This window comes from Salmo salar, chromosome 09 (genome assembly GCF_965601325.2).
Source record: "Salmo salar chromosome 09, fSalSal1, whole genome shotgun sequence".
Taxonomy (NCBI): Eukaryota; Metazoa; Chordata; class Actinopteri; order Salmoniformes; family Salmonidae; genus Salmo; species Salmo salar.
Window position 1 is genome coordinate 77,121,997 of NC_138299.1, and position 19,387 is coordinate 77,141,383.

Genomic DNA, 19,387 nt, shown 5'->3' on the forward strand with positions numbered 1-19,387 from the left:
TCATCTTCCTCTTACTCCTTCACCTCTAGCTTCACCATTTTCCTCCAAAACAGGAGAGCTCATCTGTGGCCTTTTATAGTGCTACAGTTCTGATTTCTAAGTGAACAATTCAGCAACTAGTGTTTACACCTGTGAGGAGTGGGTGTTGCCACTTGGTGTATAGAGCTTGGCATTGTGATTGGCTTTGCTTTCCAAAGGGACTAAAGAGATTTGAATTTTGAATGTTGTGCCTAATGTAGAGAACTGTGTGTAGTGTTTTGCAAAAAGTGTGATATAGAATTGAAAACTGAGCATAAAGCAGGAATTGTGCTTGCAAGTTTGCAGACTTGGTTTAGGGATTTGGTACATGAGTTTCAGGTTTCAGTGATTGCATTTCAAGTTCCGATTTTAGTGTGTAAACAATTGGGAAAAACTGTAATACAACTGAATACATGAAGAGGAAGGACATTTACTTTCATGGCTAGGTTGAAGATATCTTATTTCATGCATTTACCACATGCCATGTTTGAAGCAATTAGTCATAGCCATTAGCCAAAACCAAGAGAACGATGTTTTGAAGTCGATACACGTACCTCTATGTATACTTACAGTATGTGGGTGAGACAAATGATTTGAATGACATTATTTGATATGATTTAACACACGATAACAAACTGTGCTCCATTTAAAGTAGAGGTAAATGCGCAGGCACCTGACCTAGATGGACTGGAATGACCTATATAACCCAGCATCAATAACCCAACAATGCACTTTGTAGAAAACCACCCAACTAAGTAATCCAATGCCTGCGACTTAGCAATTGGGTCATCCAAACAGCCATAATTTTTTTGAGTGTACTGCTGAAATAACCTTGAAGATAAAGTTTGAGGATCTTCAATGCAAAGCCATCATTTAACATGATGGAAAAAATCCCCTTGACCCCTCTGTCACATCTGGTACAGTCAAGGAGATATAGGGGATACTTAGTGTGGGTACTTCAGCTGGAGATGAGAAGGACAAAAACACTTCCTTAAAAGATCATAAGGTCTTAAAAGTGCATAAGACATGTACATCAGTGGAGGCTGGTGGAAGGAGCTATAGGAGGACAGGCTCAGTGTAATATCTGAAATGGAATTAATAGAGCAGCGTCAAACACATGGAAACCTCATGTTTGACTCAGTTCCATATATTCCATACCAGCCATTACAATGAGCCTGTCCTCCTATAGCTCCTCCCACTGCTATACAGCTAGTGGAAAATGGAACACCTGCATTTAAAAATATATTTTATAAACAATATAAAACATACACATACAAACAACAACATCATACAAACATCAAATACATCACACCTATCCAGACCCACACCCCCATCTCCAGCACCCACATCACTCTCCACCACATGGCCTGAAACTGCCCCCTTTTGTTTTTCCTCCGTCACTCAATATTTAAATAATAAATCATTTCATTTTTCCATTGTGTTAATGATGGCGGACTGAATGATTTCCAAGTTTTTAGTAAATGTTTTTTCAAGATGAGTGAAGAGAAGCGTCCAACCCATCGGATATCTCACTATGCCCCCATATGTCTTGAAATATGCAGAGAGACTGATTAAACGCAAGTTTACATTGTAATACTTCTGGCAGCGAACTTTCTAGCTCCACCAACAACTTCTGGACTTTACAGCGTTCCCAGATTGCATGGATTATTGAGTCATTATTATTTCCCTTTCTGACCTAAATCCCATACTGCTTCCCCAGAGGACAGTTGGATGAAGAGTTTGGTTTGGAAACCAAAATGTCTTCATGGCATCATGAACTCTCTGCCATAACACACCTCATCCTTTTCGACAATATCAGCAACTGACCCGGTTTGAAAGACAGACGATGAGAGACAGAGACAGGAGGTGTTTGTGTGAGTGACTGAGTGAGTCAGACTGAGAAAGAGAAGAGGACTACAAAGTATGGCACCATACTCAGCCATATCTATACTCACCCATACGTATTTGTATAATAGACAAATGAAGCAGTCAGCATTATCAGGAGAGACAATCTACCGGGAACACAAGTATTCACACAGGTAGGTCATATGTGAATGAAACTTTCCCTTGTCAAATATATTTCATTTGAAGTTATGCCTACGCTACAAGTGACATTTATCTTTCACAGTGGCATGCAAACATGACAAATAAGTCATTTTCAGAATTCATATATAGGCCTGTTTTATATAGGTGTTTAGCCTAGACTTCAAGGCTATTTAATTTGTCAAGACCTAGTGTGTATTCATTAGACTAGTGCACACCATAGCACCCCGAACCAAAACGAGAGTTTTACACCTCTAGGCTAGGTGTGGTCATAATGATGATTTGTCGGCAATGATGGTTTGTTTACGTAGCATGTTAAAATAACTAACGTAGTGGGTCAGGCGAATTAGGTCAAAGATAGGAAAAGGGTTAGGTTTAGCTAAAATGTTACAATTGTCAACTGTTGTCTCCGACACAACCACTAAATGATGCTGTAGGCATACTCCATCTTGCCACAATGGTAGAAACAATCAGCTATGTAAACAAACAAACAAAACGAAGGTTACATATGTATCCACGCTTATGTGAGCTATATGGATTACGCCAATATGTTGGTATCACTCCGCGGCGGAGGGATACATCCGAGGTGAGGATTTACAGATTAACTCCCGTGTACACTTGTGTCACGGCTGTGGTCCGCCCCTATATATAGACCCCATGGCCGCGACACACATCCTTTTTGAGGCGCCTCTAGCACCATAGAGGATTGGAGTGATCCATATAGCTCACATAACCGTGGTTACATATGTAACCATCGTTATGTTTCACTATATTGGCTCACTCCAATATATTGGTATACCCGCACCAGATTTAGTCGGTGCTAGAGGGACCTGGCCAGCCAGCGGCGAAGTCCCAGCATGGGACCGAGATGCAGGGGCCGTCAATGTGGAAGGTGGGTCCCGGCACAGTCCCCGGAAGGAGAGGCCATGCCCAGGACCGCTGAACCAACCGCAGAGGGAGGTGTCACATTTACCCGATAGTACCTAGCAAAGGTGCAAGAAGAAGCCCAGCTGGCCGCAGCACAGATATCAGCGAGGGACACTCCTCTCAGTAGAGCCCAGGACGCAGCCACACCCCGTGTTGACTGTCCCACCACAGATCTCAGCACTGGCCTGTCAGCCAGGCGGTATGCTGTCGTAATCGTGTCCATGATCCTGTGAGAGAGCCTCTGCTTTGATAGCCCAGCTCCCAGGACTCTCTCACCATAGCAGACAAAGAGCGGGTCTGTTGTTCTCACTGACCATGTCCGCTCCACATAGGCAGTCAGGCCCAGACTCCCCCGCCACTGCTGGGGGGGTCATAAGCAGACAGGATAAAAGGGATGTTCACATGGCTGTCTGACAGAACCTTCAGGAGGCATGAAGGGTTGGGGCGGAGAGATATACTCCTCCCACCGGGGTCCATCCTGTAGCACTCAGAACTTACTGAAAGAGCATGGAGCTCACCCACCCTCTTCATGGAGCTCACCCACCCTCTACATGGAGCTCACCCACCCTCTACATGGAGCTCACCCACCCTCTACATGGAGCTCACCCACCCTCTACATGGAGCTCACCCACCCTCTTCATGGAGCTCACTCACCCTCTACATGGAGCTCACCCACCCTCTACATGGAGCTCACCCACCCTCTACATGGAGCTCACCCACCCTCTTCATGGAAGTAATCGCTACCAAGAAAGCCACCTTCATAGAGAGATGTTTCAAGGAGGCAGACTCCAACGGTTCGAAAGGTGGCTTTGCCAAAGCTGGCAAGACCACATCCAGATCCCAGCTCGCCATTGAGCGGGTCCTAGCTGGACACAGGCGATGAACCCCCTTCATAAACCTGGAGACCAAGGGATGGCGCCCCACTGGCCTGTCCATCCACCCCACATGGCAGGCAGATATAGCGGCCAAATACCCTCTCAGTGTAGAGGCTGCTAAGCCCTCATCCAAGCGAGACCGCAGGTATTGGAGGACATAGTGCACCCCACATGACTCGGGTACCACCTCAATTCCAGTGCACCAAGAGCAGAACAACCACCAGCGCAACTGGTATGCCGCGGTTGTAGCCGGTGCCCTTGCACTCTGCATGGTGTTCATTACACCCTCCTGTAGTCCTAACATGGACCATTGGTGCTGTTCAGTGGCCAAGCCCACAGACTGAGGCGGTGCGGCCTCGGATGCCACAGAGTTCCCCCGGCCTGAGACAGCAGGTCCGGTCTCAGGGGAAGTTGCCACGGTGTCCCAGACAACAGGGACAGGAGAAGGCTGAACCAGGGTCGTCTGGGTCAGTATGGGGCCACCAGAAGCAGACGGTGCTCTGCCATCCTGGTCCTGTCCTGCACAGCCTGGATCAGGGGAAAAGGGGGGAATGCGTAAAGCACCAGCCCTGGTCAATCGTGAGCCAGAGCATCTTAGCCCAGAGGCCCTGGTGACTCCGACATGGAGTACCACAGGAGGCAGTGCGCATTGTCCAGGGAGGTAAACAGGTCCACCTGCGCCCTCCTGAACTTGTCCCACAGATGCTGCACCACCTGGGGATGTAGGCTCCAGTCCCAGTCGCGGGCCCTCCCTCGAGAGCATATCCGCTGCCACATTCAGGATGCCAGGTACGTGCGCTGCACGTAGAGATGCTAGACGGCCCTGAGCCCAGAGAAGGAGCTCCCGTGCCATAAGATGGAGGCGGTGGGACCTCAGTCCACCCTGATGGTTGATGAAAGCCACCACTGTGGTGTTGTCCATTCTGACCAGGACATGTCTTCCCTTCAGATGTGGAAGGAAAGTGTCGTGTCTTTGGGTCACCATTAAACTGAAGACATGTTTATCAAAATAACTCCCTGTAATTATTATCACGCGATTAAACTGATTAATCGTTTAACTATAATTAACTAGGAGATCGGGGCACCAAGGAAAATTTTCAGATTACAAAGTAATAATTTTCCTAATTTAACTTTCCCATATTATAACATTATATATTATATTATAGTATAGGCCGATTATCTTCTGGTTTAAATGGTGTATTTTACCTCGCGTCCAGTCTCATTCCAAACGTCGTAAATTGTTGTATCTGCACGAATCCAGCCTTTACTAAAGTCATCCATACATCAATTGTCTTAAAATCATTTATTTACTAAACTAAGTAATTCACAGAAAGCATACAAACAGTAATTATCGTCACAAAGAATTGGTAGAGTAATGTGCCCTAGTGGGCTAAACAGGCATGGCTGGTGTCTTGTTAAACAAAGGGTCATAAAAGGTCAGCTGAGGAGGCACACAGAGTTCATTAATATTAACAATTGATATGCTAAGCCTTTGCACATGAACGCTCACTCATTCGGGAACAATTGCAATCAATATATATTTAGGCTCAGTGTGTCGTCGGGATCCTTGTTGGAGAGTTCTCTCTCTCTCTCTCTCTCTCTCTCTCTCTCTCTCTCTCTCTCTCTCTCAGAATGGATCTTTCAAAGCGACATTCATTAATGTCGTTATAGAATGGATGTTTCGTTGGTCTTCGCGTTCAATGATATAATTTACTTAGCTGCAGACTAATAATTAATATCAAAGACTTGTTCTTATTCTGTCGGTATCGATAGTCTAAAAGTTAACCACGTGGTATAGTTCACTTTCAGTAGAGGAATTGGATGGTCAAACCTATTGGCCAACTCGCAATGGAGCTGAGGCCTGGTCCGCTCAATGTAAATCAGGGTGGGGGTTTTATAGGTGAACCTAGAACAGGCTTGTCACATGACGCCTGGTCCTGTCCGTGTCCCTGGGGGCGTGCCGATGACTGATTTAATCTTTGAACATAAATACATTCTATCACATTAACATCAGTACACAGCATCTCAATGTATCACAAATAGCTTTATCCTTATTAATACATTCTATACAACCATTTGGATGCAAGTCCCATAGCTGAGGCTATTATATAAACAGTTTTATGGTAATATGGCTATATTGTCTCTTCTGAGTATCACAAAATTGTACCAAGCGGACCAGTTCGTAGCTGGATTCTTCACCAATCTTCCATACCTTCTCCAGAACATAAATGTCGTTCGGTTCCCCAATTCTGTGAGTTGGAAGAATTTCCTGTGTCTCTCTATGAAACCCCTCTGTGTCTCAACTGGGCCATGTGGTAGGAGATTCTCCTCTAGAATTTTACAACCCCTTCACACAGGGCCTGGGTGGGGGGAGGTAGGTTGGGGGATGGTGAAAGGGGGAGGGGTCAACTGTCCTCCCTGTACTCAGAGAGCAACGTCATGACAAAAGACTGCAGGGCCAGCAGTACAGCTTGGAGCTCTAGTGTATTGATGTGCCTGTCGCTCCAAGATGGAAGCCAACAGCCGCTGGCCGACCTGCCCTTGGTCACACCCCCCCAACCGATTTGGGAGGCGTCTGTGCTGACCAGCTTCCGGCGGCACATCCTCAGCATCTCCACCACACCTGAGGGAAAGGAGTGACAGCGCCACCTCAACAATGCCCTGAGGCACTGTGTGGTCACCCACAGCTGGCGGTGACGGTGGCGCTTCGGGTGCAGCCGGTGGGAGTTGAACCACCGTTGAAGAGGCCGGAGATGGAGCAGGCCTAGAGGAATCAGCAACGAGGCCGCCGTCAGCAAGCCCAACAGGCGTTGGCAAGTTTGGGCGGATACCACCCACCCCTGCCGAAAGTGGTCGAAGCAAGATAAGATTGCCTGAACCCTTCTGGTGGCCAGGCGTGCTCTCATGAGGACTGAGTCCAATTCCATGCCAATGAAGGCCACCCTCTGGGTGGGCGTCAGACGACTCTTGTCGTTTACTGTAATGCCTAGCCCGCCAATGTGGGTCAGGAGCATGTCTCTGTCTGACAGGACATGGGTCCTGGTCGGGGCACAAATCAGCTAATCGTCCAGGTAATTGAGGATCAATAACCCTCGGGACGTGAGAGGTGCCAGGACAGCGTCCATGCAGTTTGTGAAAATGCGGGGTGCCAAGGAGAGGCCGAAGGGAAGAACTGTAAGCCCTCCCTTCGAAAGTGAATCGGAGGTACTGCCAATGAGCTGGGTGAACAGGAACATGGAAGTACGCATCCTTCAGGTCCAGCGTCACAAACCACTGGTCCCTAGACACGGCCTGCAATACGTGGGCCGGGGACAGCATGTGGAACCTCAGTACCTTCAAGTACCCATTGAGGTTGCGGAGGTCCAGAATCGGTCTAAACGCTGCGTCTCTTTTTGGGATTCCAAAATAAATACCTAGGTATTTGGTTGGATGACAAGTTGTCCTTTAAAGTTCATGTGGATAATCTTGTGACAAAGCTTAAATTGAAATTGCGTTTTTATTTTCGTTATAAGGCTTTTTTCCCGCTTATCGCTAGAAAGAAGCTTGTTCAGGCCACTTTTCTCTCTGTAATTGATTATGGTGACTTGTTGTATATGCATGCAACCTCCTCCGTCTTACAGAGACTGGACTCTGTTTATCATGCATCCTTGAGCTTTATTACAAATGCGAAGTCACTCACCCACCATTGCACATTGTACCAAATGGTAGGTTGGACCTCACTTTATATGCGCAGAAAGATACATTTGTATGTGTTCATCTACAAAGCCCTTTTGGGTAAATTCCCTCTTTACCTCTGTAGTCTGGTCTACTTCACCACCAGCAGTTACCATACTCGGGCTGCTAGGGGGGCACTAACATATCTAGATGAAGCATGGATTGTAGACTATTCCATGCAACTGGTGCACAAGAAGAGAAGACAGTCTTGCCTAATACTGTGAATAGCAACCATTTTTCCAAACCCAGCCAACTATTACCGACGAGCAGCATTGTAGAAACTAAATACATTACAAAGGAACATCTTGATTAGTGTTATGTTAGCTAGCTACAGAGTTGCTTTTGTATCATGACAAGGTGTAGTACTGAAACTATCGAGGTTACCTAGCCAGCTACACGTTCAAAGTCAAAAACGCAGCCACTGCTAGCTAGCCTACTCCACCAGCCAGCAGTACTGAATCATTTTCGTAATTTTAGTCAATAAGATTTTTGCAACGTAAGCTTAACTTTCTGAACATTCGAGACGTGTAGTCCACTTGTCATTCCAATCTCCTTTGCATTAGCGTAGCCTCTTCTGTAGCTTGTCAACTATGTGTCTGTCTATCCCTGTTCTCTCCCCTCTGCACAGGCCATACAAACGCTCCACACCGCGTGGCCGCTGCCACTCTAACCAGTGCGCACGACCCACGTGGAGTTCCAGGTCTCCGGCAGCCTCTGGAACTGCCGGTCTGCGGCCAACAAGGCTGAGTTCATCTCAGCCTATGCTACCCTCCAGTCCCTAGACTTCCTGGTGCTGACGGAAACATGGATTACCACAGATAACACTGCTACTCCTACTGCTCTCTCCTCGTCTGACTACGTGTTCTCGCATACCCCTAGAGCATCGAGCCAGCGGGGTGGTGGCACTGGAATCCTCATCTCTCCCAAGTGGACATTCTCTCTTTCTCCCCTCACCCATCTGTCTATCTCCTCATTTGAATTCCATGCTGTCACAGTTACCAGCCCTTTCAAGCTCAACATCCTTATCATTTATCGCCCTCCAGGTTCCCTTGGAGAGTTCATCAATGAGCTTGACGCCTTGATAAGTTCCTTTCCTGAGGATGGCTCACCTCTCACAGTTCTGGGTGACTTTAACCTCCCCACGTCTACCTTCGACTCATTCCTCTCTGCCTCCTTCTTTCCACTCCTCTCCTCTTTCGACCTCACCCTCTCACCTTCCCCCCCTACTCACAAGGCAGGCAATACGCTTGACCTCATCTTTACTAGATGCTGTTCTTCCACTAATCTCATTGCAACTCCCCTCCAAGTCTCCGACCACTACCTTGTATCCTTTTCCCTCTCGCTCTCATCCAACACTTCTCACTCTGCCCCTACTCGGATGGTATTGCGCCGTCCCAACCTTCGCTCTCTCTCTCCCGCTACTCTCTCCTCTTCCATCCTATCATCTCTTCCCTCTGCTCAAACCTTCTCCAACCTATCTCCTGATTCTGCCTCCTCAACCCTCCTCTCCTCCCTCTCTGCATCCTTTCATTTCCTCTGTCCCCTATCCTCCAGGCCGGCTCGGTCCTCCCCTCCTGCTCCGTGGCTCGACGACTCACTGCGAGCTCACAGAACAGGGCTCCGGGCAGCCGAGCGGAAATGGAGGAAAACTCACCTCCCTGCGGACCTGGCATCCTTTCACTCCCTCCTCTCTACATTTTCCTCTTCTGTCTCTGCTGCTAAAGCCACTTTCTACCACTCTAAACTCCAAGCATCTGCCTCTAACCCTAGGAAGCTCTTTGCTACCTTCTCCTCCCTCCTGAATCCTCCTCCCCCTCCCCCCCCCTCCTCCCTCTCTGCGGATGACTTCGTCAACCATTTTGAAAAGAAGGTTGACGACATCCGATCCTCGTTTGCTAAGTCAAACGACACCGCTGGTCCTGCTCACACTGCCCTACCCTGTGCTTTGACCTCTTTCTCCCCTCTCTCTCCAGATGAAATCTCGCGTCTTGTGACGGCCGGCCGCCCAACAACCTGCCCACTTGACCCTATCCCCTCCTCTCTTCTCCAGACCATTTCCGGAGACCTTCTCCCCTACCTCACCTCGCTCATCAACTCATCCTTGACCGCTGGCTACGTCCCTTCCGTCTTCAAGAGAGCGAGAGTTGCACCCCTTCTGAAAAAACCTACACTCGATCCCTCCGATGTCAACAACTACAGACCAGTATCCCTTCTTTCTTTTCTCTCCAAAACTCTTGAACGTGCCGTCCTTGGCCAGCTCTCTTGCTATCTCTCTCAGAATGACCTTCTTGATCCTAATCAGTCAGGTTTCAAGACTGGGCATTCAACTGAGACTGCTCTTCTCTGTGTCACGGAGGCTCTCCGCACTGCTAAAGCTAACTCTCTCTCCTCTGCTCTCATCCTTCTAGACCTATCTACTGCCTTTGATATTGTGAACCATCAGATCCTCCTCTCCACCCTCTCCGAGCTGGGCATCTCCGGCGCGGCCCACGCTTGGATTGCGTCCTACCTGACAGGTCGTTCCTACCAGGTGGCGTGGCGAGAATCTGTCTCCGCACCACGTGCTCTCACCACTGGTGTACCCCAGGGCTCTGTTCTAGGCCCTCTCCTATTCTTGCTATACACCAAGTCACTTGGCTCTGTCATATCCTCACATGGTCTCTCCTATCATTGCTATGCTGACGACACACAATTAATCTTCTCCTTTCCCCCTTCTGACAACCAGGTGGCGAATTGCATCTCTGCATGTCTGGCAGACATATCAGTGTGGATGACGGATCACCACCTCAAGCTGAACCTCGGCAAGACGGAGCTGCTCTTCCTCCCGGGGAAGGACTGCCCGTTCCATGATCTTGCCATCACGGTTGACAACTCCCTTGTGTCCTCCTCCCAGAGTGCTAAGAGCCTCGGCGTGACCCTGGACAACACCCTGTCGTTCTCCACTAACATCAAGGCGGTGACCCGATCCTGTAGGTTCATGCTCTACAACATTCGCAGAGTACGACCCTGCCTCACACAGGAAGCGGCGCAGGTCCTAATCCAGGCACTTGTCAGCTCCCGTCTCGATTACTGCAACTCGCTGTTGGCTGGGCTCCCTGCCTGTGCCATTAAACCCCTACAACTCATCCAGAACGCCGCAGCCCGTCTGGTGTTCAACCTTCCCAAGTTCTCTCACGTCACCCCGCTCCTCTGCTCTCTCCACTGGCTTCCAGTTGAAGCTCGCATCCGCTACAAGACCATGGTGCTTGCCTACAGAGCTGTGAGGGGAACAGCACCTCCATACCTTCAGGCTCTGATCAGGCCCTACACCCAAACAAGGGCACTGCGTTCATCCACCTCTGGCCTGCTCGCCTCCCTACCTCTGAGGAAGCACAGTTCCCGCTCAGCCCAGTCAAAACTGTTCGCTGCTCTGGCACCCCAATGGTGGAACAAGCTCCCTCACGACGCCAGGACAGCGGAGTCAATCACCACCTTCCGGAGACACCTGAAACCCCACCTCTTTAAGGAATACCTGGGATAGGATAAAGTAATCCTTCTAACCCCCCCCCCCCCCCTTAAAAGATTTAGATGCACTATTGTAAAGTGGTTGTTCCACTGGATATTATAAGGTGACTGCACCAATTTGTAATAAGAGCGTCTGGTAAATGACTTAAATGTAAATGTAAATGTAAATAACTCCTGGAACATTTCAAAACAGGTTCTGCGGGAACTACAATCATTCAGTGATAGTCAATGAGAGATGTTGATCAATGTTTTTTTATATTGTAGTTTATTATATTACAAAGTTCATCAGTTGAGAAATCAGTATTCATATTCAAAACATCAGCTAGCACAAGCTGGTGCTCCAAAACATTTCAGAGTGAACCAATACATTGACAACTATACAGTAATATCATGGATAGAACAATGAGCCTGATGTTTCACCAGATGTATAAATGTGAAGCGTCCGGTTGGCGTTTCCACTCACTACCAAATATGGTGATGAGAGAAAACACAGTGGCCGGCAGTGGGAGAAGATGGAGCGAGATGGATTTTGGCCGACATTTTGGCCGCTAATTTCCTCATCAATGAAACATTTGATCTCCATACAGTTGTTTCCAAAACGAGAATATGTAACACACCGAGTGGACTGCATTTTTTTGATTTGCATTGTTTTAGAGTGCAAGGGTAGGAGTTCCCTAACGGAAATATGCAAAATGCTGGAACGCGCAAATAGGATCTCACTAGCTTGTGCTTGGCTCTGCCCACCTCCATGCTTGTTCTGCCCACTATGATTAATTTGCTCCCATTGCAAACGACAGGTTCTGATCTATCTTGGGTTAGTTATAAAAAAGTCTTTGGTAATATAGCCTGACACACTTCTTCTGCTGCACTATCGTTTGCTACATACTGTCTGAGACTGCCATCATTGAAGTTGTTTGTGGTGAAGAGGGGCACAAGGGGCATTGTACAAAATAAAGTCATCAGCGATTGGATCGTCGCTAACAATCAGAGTATCAAAGTCAATGACGAATTTTCAAACCACCACTTTACCGACGTGTGTTCAGACTCTGGCCCAAACAGACGGCCACGAATGTGTTCACATCCAGTGAAGGGTTGGGGAAGTACTCCGATCCGGATTTATTGTGGAGAAGAAACTAACATCTGTGGGAGTGGTGTAGATTTTGGCCAGAGTAACGATTCTGGGTTGCCAGGCGAACAGTAATAAGGACTTCCTCACATTGTACCAATTAGACAAACACATACAAATCACCGGGTCGAAAATATCAAAGAATTATCATAGGGGGGATTTGAGGGGAAGTCACATGTGTAGTCTCATTGCCATTGGCTGGATTAGACTCACTGTCCACAACAAGATTGTACAGCTGAGGGGAAAAAGAACACACGGTCAGGTTGGAGAGCGAGAAAGAGAGAAGAACATGTGAGAAACAGAGGAGGAGAGATGTTTTATGTCTAGTTTACAGGAAGTGACTAGAGCAAAAATTAAATAGAGGATCAAATACACTAACCAGTGGATTCAGAAAACTCGTCTCATTGGAGGGATTCGGCTCACTGTCCACAACGAGACTGTTTGGCTCAGGGGGTAGAGATAGTGTGAGAGATTTTGAAATTAGTAAATAAATAAAGGAATAGGCAGAGGGCAAAATAAAAGAGGAGAGAATACACCTACAGGTAAAGCTGGTTTCCTGGGGTGGCTACGGAAAATTGGTGCAGAAGGTTCACAGTTATCCTGAAAACCATACACAAAGTTAAATATTCCCCAAAATATATTGTGGGAGTTAACATCCTCCTGTTAGACCTTGATACACATGTTGGTTTGTTGTAGTAGTATTTACACCATCGGCTGTCCTGGCATAGGAACAGAGCCGTCTAGTTTGGGGGTCTCAGTCTTGCAGCAACACTTCTTCACACAGCAGCATGCAGCCACCTCAGCAATGATGACAATGAACACAGTAACCGAAAGACCTAGAGTACTACGTGCTGAGAGAGACATTCACACGCATTGCATTAGCGAGTGATATAATAAAAATAATGTTAAATTATTTGGGGTGAGGGGAAATGACAAACAAGATAAAAGTGAAAGTTGTAGGCAGAATCTTCCCTCAGCTGTGACATTAAGCATCGTTGTAGATATCAACCTCCTGTCAGTGCCTTGGAGGGCATAGTGGCCCGAGTGTGCCTGGGTGAGATCCCTTAACACCCACATTCTACCCTCCAGACTCCCCCCTCCCCATTGAAGGTCCCTAGGTTTGTGCGGTTCCACTGGACCACCGGCTGAGAGGTAGAGCCCCAGGCAGTAAAGTCCTGCAGGGCGTACTTCTCCCCATAATTACGGCAGACCCTATCAGAGCAAGCAGAGACAGGACAGAGGGTGGTGCTGGGGGTGATAGTAGTTTTGAGAGCAGAGACAAAAAAAAAAAGCAGAGACAAAAAAAAAAAAAAAGACAGGAGAGAGGGTGGTGATAGTAGTTATGAGAGCAGAGACAGGAGAGAGGGTGGTGATAGTAGTTATGAGAGCAGAGACAGGAGAGAGGGTGGTGATAGTAGTTATGAGAGCAGAGACAGGAGAGAGGGTGGTGATAGTAGTTATGAGAGCAGAGACAGGAGAGAGGGTGGTGATAGTAGTTATGAGAGCAGAGACAGGAGAGAGGGTGGTGATAGTAGTTATGAGAGCAGAGACAGGAGAGAGGGTGGTGATAGTAGTTATGAGAGCAGAGACAGGAGAGAGGGTGGTGATAGTAGTTATGAGAGCAGAGACAGGAGAGAGGGTGGTGATAGTAGTTATGAGAGCAGAGACAGGAGAGAGGGTGGTGATAGTAGTTATGAGAGCAGAGACAGGAGAGAGGGTGGTGATAGTAGTTATGAGAGCAGAGACAGGAGAGAGGGTGGTGATAGTAGTTATGAGAACAGAGACAGGAGAGAGGGTGGTGATAGTAGTTATGAGAGCAGAGACAGGAGAGAGGGTGGTGATAGTAGTTATGAGAGCAGAGACAAGAGAGAGGGTGGTGATAGTAGTTATGAGAGCAGTGTATCTGTATTAGATATGTTTTGTAGGTGTAATCAGATTGTGACCTACTGTTGAAATCCCTCACCTTCAACTTGAAGACTGGGAATGTCTATCAAGCATGATAGAGGGGGATGGGAATATTTTTTTTCCATCACATTTGGTACTGTCAAGGAGTTGTAGGTCCTACTTATGTAGCGTGGGTCCTTCAGCTGGAGATGAGGACAAAAATACATACTTAGACTTAAGTCTGTCTTCAGGTCTTAAAAGTGCATAAGACATGTAGTGAAAAATAAAACACTTGCATATTTGTATTTATTATGGATCCCCATATTAGTTCCCCTTCTGACCTTATTCCAAAACAGCTCATCTCAGGTCCGTCCAACCCAAGCTTCTTGGGACCCCAGGGGGAAATTGGTTGGAAGAAGTTTGGTAAACAAAATTGAAATGTCATTGTGGCATCATGTATTCTCTGCCGTATTACACCTCAACCTCTTCAACAACTGACCCTGAGGGTTTCAAAGACAGATGAGTAACAGATGGGAGGTGTGCGTGTGTATTTGAAAGAGAGAGAGAGGTGAAGTACAGATGGCACTATACTCACCCATAAATAAATAAGGCACTCAGTAATAAACTCAGCAAAAAAAGAAACGTCCCTTTTTCAGGACCCGGCTTCTCAAAGATAATTTGTAAAAATCCAAATAACTTCACAGATCTTCATTGTAAAGGGTTTAAACACCGTTTCCCATGCTTGTTCAATGAACCATAAAGAATTAATGAACATGCACCTGTGTAACGGTCATTAAGACACTAACAGCTTACAGACGGTAGGCAATTGAGGTCACAGTTATGAAAACTTAGGACACTAAAGAGACCTTTCTACTGACTCTGAAAAACACCAAAAGAAAGATGCCCAGGGTCTCTGCTCATCTGCGTGAACATGCCTTAGGCATGCTGCAAGGAGGCATGAGGACTGCAGATGTGGCCAGGGCAATAAATTGCAATGTTTGTACTGTGAGACGCCTAAGACAGCGCTACAGGGAGACAGGACGGACAGCTGATCGTCCTCGCAGTGGCAGACCACGTGTAACAACACCTGCACAGGATCGGTACAGCCGAACATCACACCTGCGGGACAGGTACAGGATGGCAACAACAACTGCCCGAGTTACACCAGGAACACACAATCCCTCCATCAGTGCTCAGACTGTCCGCAATAGGCTGAGAGAGGCTGGACTGAGGGCTTGTAGGTCCTCACCAGACATCATTGGCAACAATGTCGCCTATGGGCACAAACCCACCATCGCTGGACCAGACAGGACTGGCAAAATGTGCTCTTCACTGACGAATCGCGGTTTTATCTCACCACGGGTGATGGTCGGATTTGCGTTTATTGTCGAAGGAATGAGCGTTACACCGAGGCCTGTACTCTGGAGCGGGATCGATTTGGAGGGTCCGTCATGTTCTGGGGCAGTGTGTCACAGCATCATCGGACTGAGCTTGTTGTCATTGCAGGCAATCTCAACGCTGTGCGTTACAGGCAAGACATCCCCCTCCCTCATGTGGTACCCTTCCTGCAGGCTCATCCTGACATGACCCTCCAGCATGACAATGCCACCTGCCATACTGCTCGTTCTGTGCGTGATTTCCTGCAAGACAGGAATGTCAGTGTTTTGCCATGGCCAGCGAAGAGCCCGGATCTCAATCCCATTGAGCACATCTGGGACCAGTTGGATCGGAGGGTGAGGGCTAGGGCGATTCCCCACAGAAATGTCCGGGAACTTGCAGGTGCCTTGGTGGAACAGTGGGGTAACATCTCACAGCAAGAAATTTAAAATCTGGTGCAGTCCATGAGGAGGAGATGCTCTGCAGTACTTAATGCAGCTGGTGGCCACACCAGATACTGTTACTTTTGATTTTGACCCCCCCTTTGTTCAGGGACACATTATTCCATTTCTGTTAGTCACATGTCTGTGGAACTTGTTCAGTTTATGTCTCAGTTGTTGAATCTTGTTATGTTCATACAAATATTTACACATGTTAAGTTTTCTGAAAATAAACACAGTTAACAGTGAGAGGACGTTTCTCTTTTTGCTGAGTTTACTAGGAGACACATGATCTACAGAGGACAGAAGCATTTACACAAGTCACATGAGTTTTAAACTTCTTATCTTTCATAATGGCATGCAAACATGACAAATAAGTCATCTTCAGAATTCATATATAGGCCACTAATTTATAGCCTAGACTTCAAGGCTATTTATTTTCAGATGTCAAGACCTAGGGTGTATTCATTAGACTAATGCACACCATAGCGAAAACATTTTGCAATGAAACGAGTTTGGAGATATTGAGGTAGGTCCCTCTCTGTTTGCTTCCGTTTTGTTTCTAGTGAAAACACCTAGGCTATTTGTCAGAATTTTAAATAATCCGAAAAAGTTGCAGTCCTTGTTCAATGCCATTTTGTGATAACTCTCCCTCGCCATGTATTTAAGGTCAGTCTTTTAATTGTCAAAACATTCAAATAGCACAGCATTACCCCCATTCCACCTTAAAAAAGCACTGCATGGGAGTTTTAGCTTGCACTATTTGGCCATAATGAACACACCCATACATGTTGGATGACTGACAAGGACATCTGATACGTGAGGGGGGCGCGAACTCTACCATGTAATTCCTCACTTGGACAAGGTGACTTGTCAATATATTCGGCTCCATTTACTCTCAGATTTGAAAATGCTAATTAGCGTAAAATAGACATGTAAAACTACAAATCCCTGCAAGCTCATACATGTCATCTCTAGCTGACACCTTTGCTAACGTTAGATAGTTAATCCAGAGATTCTTACCTTTGCCAAATCATCATGGCATTTGTAGTTCTTTATGATAGCCACATTAGCAGCTAATTAGCATTTAATTTTTACGGGGTGAATACAGGCAAATATATTGATAAAAGTCACCTTGTCCTCGAGAGATTTACATGGTTATCAAAACATCACAATAGGGTACGCCTACACAAAACACAGCCCTTATTTTAAGTGTTTCTAAAATCCCCTATGGGAAAAATTAATGGTGGAAAAACAATTGGAACCATTTCCCTGTTTGACTGCTACATTTTATGGGTATTATGTCTCATACAGTGGCACTCTATTTGAGATCACTTTTAAAGCCCATGGCCTTTTCTCAATCCAAAATACTTAACTCCAGCATACTCTCTCCTCGTTTCAAAAAAGTTTGAAGGTTATTGAAGAGAGGCGGAAGGAAGATAGTCTTGCTAACACCTAACTGAAGTCCACCTGACATCACAGCTTTCCCTGAAATGTGAGTCACGTGGGGACACACCCAGCGTAAGGAAAGCTGCAAAGTGAGGGAAGGTTGAGGAAAATGCACTTAATTCTGTATGCACTTGCTTCTGTACTTGAAAATTGTTTACAGGGGTGGGACCAGAAATACATGTTTAAAGTAATAAAAACGAATTAAAGCTGTAGTATGTAACTTTTTGGCAACCCAACAAAATTCCCATATAAATGTAAGTTATAGATCTGTCATTGTCATTTAAAGCAAGTCTAAGAAGTGGTACATCCGTTCTATGTGCGCTATTTCTATGCTTCCGTTCTTAAGTTTCATTTTTGTGTCTTTTGGTTTTGTACACCAGCTTCACACAGCTGAAAATACAATATTTTTGGTTGTGGAAAATATAGTTAACAGCGATTTAGATGATTCAAAGATTCTCTACACCAACTGTCAAACTTATTCCACGAAGGGCGGAGTGTTTGCAGGTTTTCGCTCCTCTCTTGTACTTGATTAATTGTCGCTAATTAGTAAATAACTCCCCTCACCTGGTTGTCTAAGTCTTGATTGAAAGGAAAAACTAAAAACCCGCAGACACGAGGCCCTCAATGGAATGAGCTTGACGCACCTGCTTTATAATATACTATACTTGCTTATTTTGTCAAATAAACTATTCGAATTTTAGCAACCAGGAAATGGCAGAGCGATTTCTGCATTGAGTATCATTAAGTTAGTTGTGCAAGACATTGTATAGATAAAAAGATAAATAGCATATTGTTTTTAAAAGTGTGCATACGTTTGTCTTCCGACAAAACAAAAGCTGATTCAAAGGGGGTGTGGCATATTTCAAAACTCTTCCGCAAAGGACTCAGGTATAGGCTCTACATGACTATTTTCGTTGAAAGGTGGCTATGGAGGGAGGACACTCTTCCATTAACTTACCTACAAATTGACACTCAATTTCTATTTAATTGGCTTTATTATCATGGGAAACATATGTTTACATTGCCAAAGCAAGTGAAATAGATAATAAACAAAGGTGAATTAAACAATAAAAAATGAACAATAAACATTACACTTACAAAAGTTCCAAAAGAATAAAGACATTTCTAATGTCATATTAGGTCTATATACAGTGTTGTAATAATGTGCAAATAGTTAAAGCACAAAAGGGAAAATAAATAAACTTAAACATAGGTTGTATTTACAATGGTGTTTGTTCTTCACTAGTTGCCCTTTTCTTGTGGCAAACGGTCACAAATATTGCTGCTGTGATTGCACATTGTGGTATTTCACCCAAAAGTTAGCTCTGTGGGGTCTGTTTGTGAACAATGCCCCAGGACCAGCTTGCTTAAGGGGCTCTTCTCCAGGTTCATTTCTCTGTAGGTGATGGCTTTGTTATGGAAGGTTAGGGAATAGCAGATCGTTCACAGCTTTCTGGAAGTTACCTGTGGCGCTGATGTTTAGGCCCTGGTACAGTATGTCTAGTTTTTTGTGTGCTCTAGGGCAACGGTGTCTAGATGGAATTTGTATTAGTGGTCCTGGCGACTGGACTTTTTTTTTGATTTACTGTCAGGGCCCAGGTCTGACATAATCTGTGCAGAAGATCTAGGTGCTGCTGTAGGCCCTCCTTGGTTGGGGACAGAAGCACCAGATCATCAGCAAACAGTAGACATTTGACTTCAGATTCTAGTAGGGTGAGGCCAGGTGCTGCAGACTGTTCTAGTGCCCTCTCCAATTTGTTGATATATATGTTGAAGAGGGTGAGGCTCGACCTCGATCGCTCATCTGTTTCCGGGTCACTGGGGAGAGAGGTTAGAGGAGAAAGAGCGGAGGACTGACTTTTTTCCCAAATTAGAAAAGGCCCAGAAAGTCGACAGAGCCTTGAAACTTCCCTAGACTGTAGCCTAGTGGAGACATTCCGGTTGGCTACATTCCTGCCTGTGCAGTATATAATTTCATAAACCCACTATCTGCAAATTGGGGTGATTTATGATAATCTACGCAGCACCTT

The 19,387-nt window shown here is 46.1% G+C and overlaps 1 pseudogene; it reads right to left on the reverse strand.

Annotated features, from left to right (window-relative positions):
- Positions 1-4,160: 4,160 nt before the first annotated feature.
- LOC123744787 (uncharacterized) lies at positions 4,161-7,693 on the reverse strand (annotated as a pseudogene).
- Between the last annotated feature and the right edge of the window lie 11,694 nt (positions 7,694-19,387).